Source organism: Odocoileus virginianus, chromosome 32, assembly GCF_023699985.2.
Source record: "Odocoileus virginianus isolate 20LAN1187 ecotype Illinois chromosome 32, Ovbor_1.2, whole genome shotgun sequence".
Lineage (NCBI taxonomy): Eukaryota > Metazoa > Chordata > Mammalia > Artiodactyla > Cervidae > Odocoileus > Odocoileus virginianus.
Window position 1 is genome coordinate 18,619,333 of NC_069705.1, and position 13,373 is coordinate 18,632,705.

At 43.2% G+C, this 13,373-nt stretch overlaps 1 long non-coding RNA gene across 1 annotated transcript in view; it reads right to left on the reverse strand.

Moving 5' to 3' along the window:
• Nucleotides 1-3,726: 3,726 nt before the first annotated feature.
• LOC139032590 (uncharacterized) overlaps nucleotides 3,727-13,373 on the reverse strand; it is a 37,093-nt gene continuing 27,446 nt past the window's right edge. The window contains exons 2-3 of the long non-coding RNA XR_011485125.1: nucleotides 5,333-5,648; nucleotides 3,727-3,797 (exon numbers count right to left, since the gene is read on the reverse strand). This is a non-coding gene — a long non-coding RNA (uncharacterized lncRNA). The remainder of the gene's footprint in view (nucleotides 3,798-5,332; nucleotides 5,649-13,373) is intronic.

Below are 13,373 nucleotides of genomic sequence, written 5' to 3' on the forward strand. Positions count from 1 at the left end.
AATGGGCTTTCCAGGGGGTGCAGTGGTAAAGAATCCACCTGCCAGTACAAGAGACTCAAGCTCAATCTCTGGATTGGGAAGATCCTACCCCCCTGGGATAGGAAATTGGCAACCCACTCCAGTATTCTTCCCTGGGAAATTCCATAGACAGAGGAGCCTGGCAGGCTGAAGTCCATGGGGTCCGAAAAAGTCAAATATGACTGAGCGACTAAGCACATGATTGTAAGATATCACATACCAAATGTAGAAAATATGGAGAAGTATTTAAAGCAACAATTACATTTAGGGACTTCCATTATGGCTGAGTGGTAAAGAATCCACCTGCCAGTGCAGGGGACATGAGTTCCATCCTTGGTCGGGGAAGATCCCACATGCCGCCCAGCAATAAAGCCCACACTCCACAACTATTAAGCCTGTGCCCTGAAGCCGGGAAGCCACAACTACTGAGCTCACGGGCTGCAACTACTGAAGCCCGTAGGCCTAGAGCCTGAGCTCTGCAACTAAAGAAGCCACTGCAAGGAGAAGCCTGCACACGGCAACTAACTAACTAAAATTTTAATATATAAATAAATAATTTAAAATGTTTTTAATTACTTTTAATCCCGCAGTCAGAATGCAGCTTCAGTGGGAGAGGAGGGTAAATTGTTTGGGGAGGGAAAAAAAAAAGTCTGAACCTTGTGATTTGTCACTAATAATACTGTAATAATGCTAATAATACCAAAGGCGCCGAGGTACCTGTGATCCGCTGGGCTGGGGCAGTGGAAGGCAGTGGGCAGGAAAGAAGGGGGCAGGTTTTGGGAACTCCTACACCCCAGAGGTGGGAGTGACAGGAGCATTCAACCATTTCAAGCACTCATCTGTGCCTAAGGGAGTAGAGCTGAGATCACAAGGCCACTTGATCATATCTGACTACACTGAATACAGAATTGGCCCAGAAAGAGATCATTCCTTAAAAAAATCGGCAACCCAAACCCACTGCTTGATTTTTAAATATTTTCCATCTACAGTCTTTCAACAAGTAGGATGATATTTTTTCTCTTTTGAGGGAGTCAAATATCTGATTCTGGCAGAATGGATGATACTCTAGGATCTCTTCAGAAAATATGCTGGCTTTTCCTAATCTGGATAGACTAAGGTTGAGCCTTTCCAGAAAAGAAGTGAGCCACCATCTACCATAAGTTCCAATCTTGACCAAGGGCAGCTGCACCTCGTCACCATCACTTTCTTTATTTTTAAAATGTATTTGTTTTTTATTTTGGGTTTTCATTGCTGCTCATGGGCTTTTTTCTAGTCGTGGGGAGCAGACACTACTTTCTGACTATGGTGTGTGGGTTCCTCACTGCTTCATCACCACTTAAGTATTCACCCAACACACCCTCCAAAGAAATAAAACTGCAGCTTTTTTTTACTGCCTTGTATGCCTTAAGATAAACTTCCTTTGCAAGGCTAAAGCCAAGTGAAGTAAATTCAGAGATGCCACAAACAGAAGCGATATAAAGTGTGTTTTGCATTGTTCAGAGGTACAGGCCCTCAATATGGCATGCAAAATGTTTACATTACGTGAACATCAAACTCACTTTCCTGTTTACTGCCGTATGGTAGAGTATATCAGTTAAAAGTAGGGCTTTGGAGTCGGCCAGACTGGAATCCAATTAGTGGTGCTGCTGATTGTTTAATTGGGATTTGGGGCTACATTTTGAGTCTTTTAAGTCTCTTATTTTCTCATCCATGAAATGAGGATAACAACACCTCCCTCATGAAGTTTTTGTGAGGTTTAAATGAGAGGACACAGAAAAAATAAGCCCAGTGGATATTACATGACACGCACTGAATCAACACTCTCTGATACCATTGTCCACACGTTGTGGAAACAAGAGTGCCTGTCTCATGGGTGAGTAAACATTGCTCAGAGTTTCCAGCGACCTAAACTCTTACAGTCTATCTCTTTGGGTTCTAGAGCCCTTGACTTTTCCGGAATCAGAAAAGTCACGGCTGATTACTTGGGCTCCATCCAGTTTCATTCCCTCCCCCAGCCCATCACCCCTGATGAGTAAGTAAACAGCACATTGTCATAAAGGAATGGATGTTTATCATTTCGGGTTTAACCTGCATCATAGGGGAGCTGTCCTTAAGAGGACTCTGAACAATAAAAAGTTGACTTAAAAAACTTGGGAGAGGGGCTTCCCTGGTGGCTCAGTGGTAAAGAATCTGCCTGCCAATGCAGGAGACATGGGTTCCATCTCTGATCTGGGAAGAGTCCCCAGGCTGTGGAGCAACTAAGTGCCACAACTACTGAGCCTGTGCTCTGGAGCCTGGGAGCTGCAACTACTGAAGCCCACGTGTCCTGGAGCCCATGCACCCCAAGAGAAGACACTGCAATGAGAAGCCCGACACAGCTAAAGGGTATCCCCTACTCACCACAACTAAAGAAAAGCCCATACGGCAGCAAAGACCCAGCACAGCCAAAATAAATAAATAAAATTATTATTTTAAAAACTTAAAAAAATTTTTTTTTAGATCTCAAAGAGTCTGGAAAGCCTGGCAAAGAGAGGGTACATGTTTTTAAAAATCCCACTGGTCCCATGCAAGAAGCTTACAAAGTCCGCTAACAGCAGCAGCCAGGCCAACTTCTCTCTACAGGAAGGGAGAAGCCCAGCTGCCAAGGACAGAGCAAGGGACTTCGAAGGACCAGAGAATTCCCAACCATTCTTCCCAGACCATTTGTGCTGAAGGTCTCGGGGTCACACAATTTGCAATTTTAAAAAATGACGACAAAGCACATTTCCTATATCTCACAGCAGTGAGAAAAGTCAGCATATAAGCCACTTCTGTTCAAATCGAAGCCTTTCCCACCGATACAAGAACAGAGCCTCGCAGATTGGCTTAATTCCAGCGTGCTTGATGTGGTCTGTAAATTCCTGCGCTGTGTTCCTGAAAGAAGTCCCTGAGAAGATGTACTGTACCCCCACGGCTCTCCCCCTTTCCCCCTCACGCCACCCCTACTAGTCCACCCCAGCCCTACCAAGTAACTATAACTTTAAAAAATTAATAAATAAGATGCCTCACATTTTTGTGATAAGTTTTCCTAAAGCAGGCTGCATCCTGTTTATTTTATGGGTAGGGAAGTTAGGGTGAAGTCGCTTGGGCCATTCATAGAAGGCATTATTGTACTGAATAGAACCAAGGCTATAGGAACAAAAGCTTAACCCTGCATATCTCAGTATTGAAGAGAACTATCTGAGCAAGGTGACAAAAAGAACACAAAACCAAAAACTAGGACGTCTAACCCTAGTAAGAGCTTTCCTGGTAGCTCAGCTGGTGAAGAATCTGCCTGCAATGCAGGAGACCCCGGTTTGATTCCTGGGTCAGGAAGATTCCCTGGAGAAGGGAACAGTTACCCACTCCAGTATTCTGGCCTGCAGAATTCTGTATTTAACCCTAGGAAATAATATTTTTTAAAAATCTAAATTAACATGAGTCAATAAGCTAAGAGTCTGTCACCTATAGGAAACCAGTTGAGAAAGCAAAGCAGATAGTTGGAGAAGGGGACTCTTGGGTACCTGGAAAGGCTTATATCCCAGGAATAATCCCAGAGGCTTTTTCCCATCAGTGGGATGATCATTCATTGCAGGTTGACTGACATCGTGGATTGTAGCTCCAGGTTAAGGAGAAATAGCATTTTTTTTACTCCCCAAACTGTCTTTGTTTGGATGATAAGTTATATACTCACCCTATCAGTGGGGGACATTGTAAAGGCGTCAAGTGACCCATCGGCGATGATAGACAGAGTTCATTTCCTAGAAGAAGAGAAAAAGTATAGGTGAGTCGATACTCTACAGAGGATGCTGTAAGGCATAAATATCAGTAGAGAAGAGCTGACATTACACAGAGGAGAGTCAAAGAATATGACTGTCGCACAAAACAATATGATAGCAGGTTACAGCTCTGGGGCCTTTGAATTCCCTGTGCATGCTGTACTTATATTGCCCTTGCCATTTATAACGTTCTGTCTTACGCTATAGCCACAGGTCTGTAATACATACAGAATATTTCTTCTACTAAGATGTCAATGTATTGAATTCTTACCTTTGTGCTGAATGATGCAGGAGCTGTAGAGATAACTGAGCTACAGGTCCTGCCCTTAAAGAGCTTTAAATTAATAGGAGAAATAGGATAGAGCCATAATGACATAAGATGGAAACAGAAGAACATAAAAGGGGCTGGGAGGCATTAAAACAAAGGAGGAATCCTACACAATAAGGAAGGCAATCAAAAGAGTAACCCAAGAAGAATCATATTATATTAACCTTTATAATATTCACTGGAGATGCCGACATCTAAAAAACCCAAAACTGTAGCATCAAATCCTCTAGAAAATCTTGCTCCATTAATCAAACCCTCCACCGAATCCCCCAGAAGGTAAGACTTTAAAAACTTTGATCCCAAAGGCTGGGCTAGTTACTTAAATGCTATTATCCTGAGCTTCCTATTTTCCACATCTTTGGTAAACCAGAAAAAAATTCATTTTTCAATCAAAAAAGAGTTATACATGTTATTTTGTTTTGCAAGTGTTATTTTCCCCATTGTTTGTAGATTTAGGGTATCTCTTCTACATTCTAAAACTTTTCAGTAACATCCCCTGTGAGTGGAAGTTAGCAGTACCAGGTGGAGATGTTTTGCCCTGTTATAACTGTTCCTAATAAAAATGACTAGGGACTTTCCTGGTGGTCCAGCAGTTAAGACTTCACCTTCCAGTGCAGGGGTGTGGGTTCCATCCCTGGTCAAGGAACTAAGACCCCTCATGCTTCATGACAAAAAGCCAAAACATAAAACAAAAGCAATCTTGTCACAAATTCAATAAAGACTTTGAAAATAGTCCATATTAAAATTTTTTTTAAATTTCTTAAAAAAAAATTAAATGACTAATCTCCTAACAGTCCACTTGTAACTAACAGGGGAACGGTCATTCCTGTCATCACATCTAACTCACCAGAGAATCAGAAACAGGTTGAGAAGAACCTGATCATTTGTGGGCACCCCTTCTTCCAGCCAGATTTTGGTCAAGTGATCCGGGAAAATGGTATCTGAAGCAGGTGAAGTTGACATGCCTTTCTGTGCCTTCCTCCAGGGTTTCAGTGGAATCTGTGACCCAGGGGACTAATACTTGAAAATGTGAGCAGTTCTTTCACAGCTCTCGGGCTGCAAGCAACTGTGGAATGGGAATCTGTTCCACAACTTGATTGAGAAAAGGCCAAAGAGTAGTAGACAGGTTGACATGCTTTTGAGGGTCTGGCGTCCCTCACCCAAAGGGCAGCAAACAGCACCTGCTTACCTTCTAGTCAGACAGTATCTTCTACTTCCAGATGGTCATTACAATCTCCCCTAGTCAGGTCCCCTCCAGAAATTTCTGTCCACGATATATTCCAGGCAAGAATTTTGGAATGAACTGCCATCTCCTCCTCCAGATCTTCCCGACCCAGGGATTGAACTGGCATCTCCGGTTCAATCTGAGCCACTGGGCAGGTTCCCTCCAGAAACACAATGGCAGTAAACAGAGTCTCCCAAAAAAGTCCAGGGGCTGCTAGGCTGTGTCTCCACAGATAAGTTTGGTTATCCAAGAGCTTTGCAGGAAATCAGTCATTCGTCAACTGGAAAAAAAGGCACAATTTAAAAAGTGAGAATTCTGTTTTATTAAGCGGACTAACTGAAGACTTAAGCTCCAGCATCTCAGGTAGCTCTGAGGGATTCTTCCAAAGAGATAGGGAGGAGTCAGGAATATAGGCTTTTTTTTTGCAAAACAAACAACAAACAAAAAACCCAGGTAGTCAGAACATCAAAAGATTACTGCTAATTAAAGAAAACCAGACATCTCAAGTTAATGGATTTATTGGTAAGAGTCTAGGGCCAGTATTCCGTTTTTCCCTCTCCTGAAGCCCCTCCGGGTACACCACTGGGGGTGACCCGCAGAGGCTGGTAGCCACCTCTCCTCCCACCCCCCAGCATCTTGAGTTCCCCTTATGGTGCATCATAAAGGGCCAGGACAGTGGCTGATGATTTGATGGCCTCAGTATCCTTTGTTTATTTAAATGGCAGGTGACATTCTTTGTCAATGCATTCATTCACAAATACTCCTCAGCACCCACTAGTCAGACTTGTGGTGCTAAGCCTGCAGGGACTGAGGTAAAATAAGGTTTGGTCCCTGACATCAGGGATCCCTTCCGACCCACAGGGTAGACAGATAAAGGAAGTCAGCACAAGGGCTAAGAGCTACAGTAGCTCCAGGCCGAGTCCCAGAGCAGTGCTGGAGGAGGAGCAGCTTTTGAGCTGTTTTTTTAAGCTTAGGTAGAATTGCAACAAGGAAACGGGCCTTCTTGGCAGAGCAAAGAGCATGAAGGGGATGGCATGGCATGGCACATTTGAAGAAAAAAGTTTAGCGTGATAGGAACATGATGGGGGAAAGAGACATAGATTTACTCCTGCCTTCTACAAAGACCTAAAATTTGGGGGACTTCCCCAGAGGTCCAATGATTAAGAGTCTGTGCTTCCAATGCAGGGGACTTAGGTTCGATCCCTAGTCAGGGGAGTAAGATCCCACATGCCGCTCAGCAGGGCCAAAAAGTAATGATAATAAATAAGTTTTAAAAATAAAAAGAGGAATTGTAGTTTAAAAAAAAAAAGAATTTTCAACTTGGCCTTGGGGATACAGCAGAGAACAAGACAGAGTTTAGGCTCATGATCGCACCTTCTCATGCAGGAAGAGAGGAAACAAGCCAACAAATGAAAATTATAAAACAATTTCAGATAAAGCTTAGCAAGAAAGCAAACCAGGATGAAGTGATGGGGAGGGAAATGGACTTTCTTTAGAGAGGTGGTCAGAGACAGCCCTAAAGTGGGGAGAGGACTTTGGGAACTGAAGGTGACGGAGACAGGCCCAAGGAGAGAGGTTCCAAAAGAGGATGCAAAAGCAAATTTGGAGATGGTGAGGGGACCACTTAACCTCACCCACCAAGATGATGACTAAGAGATCAAGTTTTTATTCACCACTGATTTTGAAGTTCTATTCAGGGGTGATATTGCAACAGACCTGAAACATAAGTACATAATCCCTGACAGAGGTAAACATCAACTCTTTACACCAATGTTCTAAGGTGTTTATATTAAAATTTTCTGAAGAAAGTTGATTCACACCACCACCTCTCCACTTCCCCATGAAAGGATGTTACCGCATCCAAGCCCGCTCTGCTCACCGAACAAAAGGCCAATGAATCCGAGAAATGAGGGGTTGAGGCAAGGAAGAGACTTTAATCGGGGTGACCCAGAAGATGACAGGCTAGTGCCTCAAAATAACCATCCAGTCAGGGCCTGGTTGTGAGGTTCTTTTATAGATCAGAGATGGGGGGAGGTGAGGAAACAAAGTGAAAACCTTATTCGGTCCTTGCAAATGTCCCCAAAATGGCCAGCCTCAGGCAGGGGTAAAGTGTTAGTTTCACTTCCTTATAGCCCTTCACAGGTGGGCAGCTCAGGTTATCTCCTTGTGGCAGGTCATTATGTATAAGAAAAGGTTTAAAGTCACAGGGTTAAAAGGGTTAAAGTGATCAGTGCAAAGAAATAGAGGAAAACAATAGAATGGGAAAGACTAGAGATCTCTTCAAGAAAATTAGAGATACCAAGGGAACATTTCATGCAAAGTTGGGCTCGATAAAGGACAGAAATGGTATGGACCTAACAGAAACAGAAGATATTAAGAACAGGTGGCAAGAATACACAGGAGAACTGTACAAAAAAGATTTTCATGACCTAGATAATAACAGTGGTATGATCACTCACTAGAGCCAGACATCCTGGAATGTGAAGTCAAGTGAGCCTTAGGAAGCTTCACTATGAACAAAGCTAGTGGAGGTGATAGAATTCCAGTTGAGCTATCTCAAATCCTGAAAGATGATGCTGTGAAAGTGCTGCACTCAATATGCAAGCAAATTTGGAAAACTCAGCAGTGGCCAAAGGACTGGAAAAGGTCAGTTTTTCATTCCAATCCCTAAGAAAGGCAATGCCAAAGAATGCTCAAACTACCGAACAATTGCACTCATCTCACACACTACTAAACTAATGCTCAACATTCTCCAAGCCAGGCTCCAACAATATGTGAACTGTGAACTTCCAGATGTTCAAGCTGGTTTTAGAAAAGGCAGAGGAACCAGAGATCAAATTGCCAACATCCTCTGGATCATTGAAAAAGCAAGAGAGTTCCAGAAAAACATCTATTTCTGCTTTATTGACTATGCCAAAGACTTTGACTGTGTGGATCACAATAAACTGTGGAAAATTCTGAAAGAGATGGGAATACTAGACCACCTGACCTGCCTCCTGAGAAATCTGTATGCCGGTAAGGAAGCAACAGTTAGAACTGGACATGGAACAACAAACTAGTTCCAAATAGGAAAAGGAATACGTTATGGCTGTATATTGTCACCCTGGTTATTTAACTTATATGCAGAGTACATCATGAGAAACTCTGGCCTGGATGAAGCACAAGCTGGAATCAAGATTGCCGGGAGAAATATCAATAACCTCAGATATGCAGATGACATCACCTTTATGGCAGAAAGTGAAGAACTAAAGAGCCTCTTGATGAAAGTGAAAGAGGAGAGTGAAAAAGTTGGCTTAAAGGTCAACATTCAGAAAACTAAGATCATGACATCCGGTCCCATCACTTCATGGCAAATAGATGGAGAAACAGTGGAAACAGTGGCAGAATTTATTTTGGGGGGCTCCAAAATCACTGCAGATGGTGATTGCACCCATGAAATTAAAAGACACTTACTCCTTGGAAGGAAAGTTATGGCTAACTTAGGTAGCATATTAAAACACAGAGACATTACTTTGCCAACAAAGGTCTGTCTAGTCAAGGCTATGGTTTTTCCAGTAGTCATGTACGGATACGGATATGAGAGTTGGACTATAAAGAAAGCTGAGCACCGAAGAATTGATGCTTTTGAACTGCGGTGTTGGAGAAGACTCTTGAGAGTCCCCTGGACAGCAGGGAGATTCAACCAGTCTATCCTAAAGGAAATCAGTCCTGAATATTCATTGGAAGGACTAATATTGAAGCTGAAACTCCAAAACTTTGGCCACCTGATGCAAAGAGCTGACTCGTTGGAAAAGACCCTGATGATGCTGGGAAAGATTGAAGGCGGGAGAAGGGGACGACAGAGGATGAGATGATTGGATGGCATCACCAACTCAATGGACATGAGTTTGAATAAACTCCGGGAGTTGGTGATGGACAGGGTCCATGGGGTCGCAAAGAGTCAGACATGACTGAGCGACTGAACTGAACTGAACTGAGAGCCACAGAAACAGATCCAGTGTAAATTTAAAATTAACTCTTCCCAGTTACAAGGAGGTCAGGGTTGATTATTTATAATCCAAAGAGGACTAAAGAAGAAAATGATAGCTTCATATCCAGCGTGGAAAGGATCTTAAAAGTGGTTTATTTTAACCCTCCTCCTTTATCCCATTTCACAGATGGAAAAGACAAGGATCAAATCGGGTCATAAACTAAATCAATGGCAAAGTTGGAGCCAGGGACAAGCCAGGCCTCCTGACTTCCAGGTTTAACGCTTTTGCTAATTTTTGGTTTTTGTTTTTAAAAGAAAAGCTCAGGCTTTCAGCCAATGTTAGTCTACACAACTGGACTAAAAAGGATAGTTATCATTCTCTTCTATTTCAACTTAAACAGAATCACAAATAAGAGAGGGACAGTTACACAAGTGAACAGTGAAGAGTCTTGGAGTCTATTAAACACACTTGTAACTGTCTTTTCTTGGCCCCAATTCCACCTACCAGCACAGAAACAGCCCTTGCTGTGAAGGCTGTTTCCTGTATATGCAACTTCAGACTTGGAAAAATCAAACCTAAAGTAAATAATTATTGGGCAATGGAACAGGAGGCCTTACTATGGAGATACCTCTTACTCTTGGCCAAGGAGTCTGCCCATTTTTCTTCATCAGAGCACAGTAGCCATTAGAATGTATTATATTTGCCTTGAAGGAGTTGAAAAACCTTTCCCACCCCCTTTCCATATGGACAATGAAGAAAACATTTTGCCTTGAGAAGCTTCTGGCATTTTCCTATTCCCGGTTGTGATCCACACAGCCTGAGAAAAGCTAGTGTCAGGCAGACTATTTTGGTACCTCTCTCTAATCCCAGAGCTGAAAAAGGCACAATTACATCAAGTCAAAGGAGAGAGACTGAACCGCAAGTTGTATTCCAAGTGGGTTCCATTGAATTTTGTGGTGGAAAGTGAGTCTCGCCTCTTACACGGGCTTTGTGGGTTAATTCATAAACTCTACCCTTCCAAGCCCTGGAGCTTTCTCCGTGTGATTAAAGTCACCAAGAAGTTTCATGATTGAAAACTCCACTTTGCCCAGGATTTATTTAGATATTCCTCTGACACACTCTCGCTGACTCTGCAGCTCCGGTGGGAATTGTACGAGGAAATTTACCCATAAGTCACAAAGCCAAGCTGATATGACAAGCGGAGGAGAGCCATCTGGCAAATTGTTTGTAAGACACTTTCCTTGTGTTTGTTAAATCCTGTTTCCTTTTAAGTCATTTACCAGGAGACCTAACACACATGGTCTGACCAATTCTGAAAGTCCCCCAAAGCTTTCTGAGTGGGTATAAAATGCAGACTTAGGAAAGAAAACCTATATTCTTTCAGTGTTAGGATTCTTGATTGTGATGTTATGAAAAACACCCAGGCATTATGAAACAGACTCAGAAGCTTCCATAACTTCCAATAATTGACATTAAAAAAAAAAAACAAAAACAAACAGCTTTTCTTTGAACCAAACTGCTTTCCTTAAAGTTTACAAGAGGTTGAGAAGAAGGGGAAAGAGAAAGATACATAAACACACACACACACATACACACACAGCTTTATGAGGGCAGAACCAGACTTCTAAGATGGTCATCAGTACATCAGTACACCTGGGATGATTTTTATTTGTGAAAATTGAAAGACCTCAGGCTTCCATTCCAGCTGATAGAGAGTAGGGAGCAAAAACTATTAGGCAAAAATCTAGCCAAGCTCAAAAGCATCTTTCGTTAGTACTCCATTTCATTTCACAGCACAGTTTAACTCTCTCTGGTTGTTCTCTTTGGGCCCTGGCACTATAAAATGCTGAAGGACCTTATCTAACTAGGTCATCTGAGATTTCTCAGTCCTTCTATCTGACTTTGGTAGGTCTCACGGATGAGTTTATTAGCGAAGGTCGGTCGTGTTGACTCTGGGTTTGGAAGAGCCTAACTGAGCTTCACACCCCAGTCTACAGCCAGCCCGCCACCCCCCAGTGCCTGCCCCTTTCTTTCCCTGCGGCTGGTGCCTTCCCCACACCAGGACTGCAGCTGGGGCCCCTCTCAGGCTCAGCTGCTCCTACTGACTGCTCAGCTGCTGGTGGGGAGCTGGGGTGTTGACAACTGTGGTTGCCCAGAGTTCCTACAGAGAGATAGAGATGCCAGGCGTAGAGACCTGCAAAGCAGATAAAATGTGAGTTAGCAAACCGAGGTGGTGTCAGATGAAGAATTTACAAAACAAGAGCCCCTGGCCCGAGGTGAATGAAGGGTTTTAGTAGCATCTCCAGCACGCATCTGTCCCCCGTGTGCAGGAGGCTCCACTACCTCGCTGCTCACTCTGAATCTTCATAAATCTCCCCCACTCTAGGCTGATCCTCATGAATCCTTTAGCGCTGGGAAAACAGTAAGAAAAGATGCTGATTATACCCTCAAATACCTACTGGCCAGGATCTCAGTGGGGAAAGTCTGGTCTCAAATCAGGGACTGTACATTTTCTTGGACTTCCCTTGTAGCTTAGTTGGTAAACAATCTGCCTCTGCCTGCAGTGCAGGAGACCAGGGTTCAATCCCTGGGTCGGGAAGATTCCCTGGAGAAGGAAATGGCAACCCACTCCAGTACTCTTGCCTGAAGAATCCCATGGACAGAAGGGTCTGGCGGCTACAGTCCTTGGGGTTGTAAGAGTCAGACACGACTTAGTGATTAAACCACCACAACCACATTTTCTTACTTCACTTGCTCTATCTTTTCAATGAGAATAGAGCTCGCCCACATCTCCTGCCTGCATTTTTACTACACTGCAGCCTTAACTTTAGAGAAAAAGAATTTGTTTATTTTTAAAGACAGATATCTATAAATATGATAAATTAGATGAATTGGGGCTTTAAAAATAGAATCAGTTTTGTTTCAAATAAAATAACCAAGACCTAGATTTTTTTAAAGGTTAGTGTTTGTTTTTCTGTTATTTTTTTTTTTAAATATATTTATTTATACTGCTCTAGGCAGATTGTGGGATTAAACTCACATCTCCTGCATTGGAAGTGCGGAGTCTTAACCACTGGACCACCAAGGAAATCCTAAGACCTAGATGTTTTTATACAGGCCCCTCAAGACAGCTTGGGTTTCCCTGATGGCTTATATGGTAAAGAATCTGCCTGCAAGGCTGGAGACCTGGGTTCCATCCCTAGGTTGGGAAGATCCCCTGGAGAAGGAATTGGCAACCCACTCCAGTACACTCTGCCTGGAGAATTTCATGGACAGAGGAGCCTCGCTGGCTACAGTCCATGAGGTCTGAAAGAGTTGGACAGGACTGAGCAACTAACACTTTCACTTTCAATATAGCTTGGTGCCTACAATGCATGGTGAAAAGTTATTTTTCCAGCAGCTGTGTGCCCTTGTATAGTTAACTTTTTAATAATCTATGTTGGTAAGGGCTAGAAATACTCTGATGACCTAGATCCTGAATTTATTGTATTCGACTGGTGCTCTCACTTATTTTCAAAGCAAATAAATGTCATCCCATTTGCTCCTCTCATCAGTAGTCTGAGGAGATCAAAAGACTAAACCGAAACCCAGGTGTGGTCTGTCTCACAGAAGTGGTGTGGACTGCAGTTTTCTATTTATTCAATGTTTACAGTTTCACTGGCCTCCCACGGAGATGCTCCAGGCCACTTTCCCAGCCACAAAGTCAAATCCCATCTCCATCCGTTCACAGGAGATGCTGAGAGACCTCAAGGTCGGAAGCTTTTTCTCCCCTGTGCGCCCTCTCAACCCCCTGCTCAGGTCGAAAGAGTGAGTCCGTAGAAGAGAGAAACAGGAACAATAAGAAACATGCGTCTCTCTGCTGGGTCTTCCCCTGGTTCCAGTTATGCCTGTCCCTCCCAGTCCTCCCCTGCTCCACCATGTCCAACCCCAAATGATCAATTCTCAACGCATCAGGTTTTAAGAGGTAGAACAGAACACTGACTCCCAGAGTGGCAGGGAGATGAGACCAGACAGTTTACAAACGTGGTGGACAC